Here is a 1,441-nt window from a genome sequence, read left to right as displayed (position 1 = left end):
TTTTTTGTCTCTTTATTTAAAATAATTATATTACAAAATAGAACATACAATATCTCCTGCATAATCCTATGCTTTCAGAAGTGAAACACCCACCTTTTTGAAAATATTAATATCTTGTTTTCTGACTCCAGCATCCAAGAGTGAACCTTAGGCAGAGATATCTTAGACCTGAGCGACTCAGTTTGAAGATTAATATTCTCCTTGGAATTTTTCCCCTCCTGGTAATTCTCATCTTTGGGCATAACTCAATGCCTCCATTGAGAAATAGATTTTTCACCCTTGTTAGGTGGTTTGGTGATACTTTATCATCTCTTTCCACCTTCCCACATCCCATTCATTGCTTAAAGAGGTGTGGCTAGAAGTTTGCATTGCAAACAGCAGGCGTGGCTTTCACTTAGTGTTTGGTTTCCCAGCCCAAATCTTCAAGAGCCAACAACTGCTCAGGGAGAGGGGAATTGGCTTTCAAAGAGTTAAAAGATCTCTGGGAAGCAGTCAGTGAGAAAGCAACATCACTTAAAGAGGCAACAGAGAAGGAAGCATATCCTGCTTTCCCACAATTTCCTCTTCAATCTTCTGCTAAGATTTAAGAGCCCTCAGCACAGGATATGATGAGGCAGCAAACAGAAGCTCTCAGCTGATAAAACAAATGAAGAATGCTGAAACTCATTCAACAGGAAACAATCAAGTGTAGACAGAAGACATCTAAAGACCACTAGTGGGTAGAACCTTTGTTCAGACACAAGAATGGGCTGTGAAACTCAGGAGGTGAAGACCACAAACACTTCAGCCTTTGGGCCTGGGGAATTTGGGGAGGGGGTGGCATGGATTCAGACGTGGTTCAGTGATGCCCTTTATACATAAAGCTGTGTGGGCCAGAAAACAGGGTTTGAAGACAGATATGTGTTTCAATTTTTACCTTACCACCTCCTTTTTTTTTTTTTTAATTGTAGAAGATTTAACTTTGTAATTTTCTTTATTTACTTTTGGCTGTGCTGGGTCTTCACTTCTCCAAGGGCTTCTCTGTAGCTGCGGTGAATGGGGGCTGCCCTGCTGCTTGTGGCCCACGGGCTTCTCATGGCAGTGGCTTCTCGTGTTGCAGAGCGCGGGCTCTAGAGCACAGGCTCAGTAGCTGTGGTGCATGGGCTTAGTTGTTTCACAGCACATGAGATCTTCCTCCGATCAGGGATTGAACCCATTCCTCCTGCATTGGCAGGTGGGTTCTTAACCACTGAACCACCAGGGGAGTCCATTCTTTCCACCTTCTAATGAGTGACTTGGGGAGGCTATTATTTAGTCCTTAGGAGTTTCCTACTTTGGTCATCTATAAAACGGTCCTATGAAACATGCTTTATCGTATTGTGGAGAGCAAAGAAGAGGATGTCTGTGAATGTCCCTGCACTCATGGGAGATGCCTGAGAAATGTTAGCTCCCTTCCCCATCC

The sequence above is a fragment of the Bubalus bubalis genome, chromosome 2 (genome assembly GCF_019923935.1).
Source record: "Bubalus bubalis isolate 160015118507 breed Murrah chromosome 2, NDDB_SH_1, whole genome shotgun sequence".
Lineage (NCBI taxonomy): Eukaryota > Metazoa > Chordata > Mammalia > Artiodactyla > Bovidae > Bubalus > Bubalus bubalis.
Note: the sequence above shows the minus strand (reverse complement) of the source record.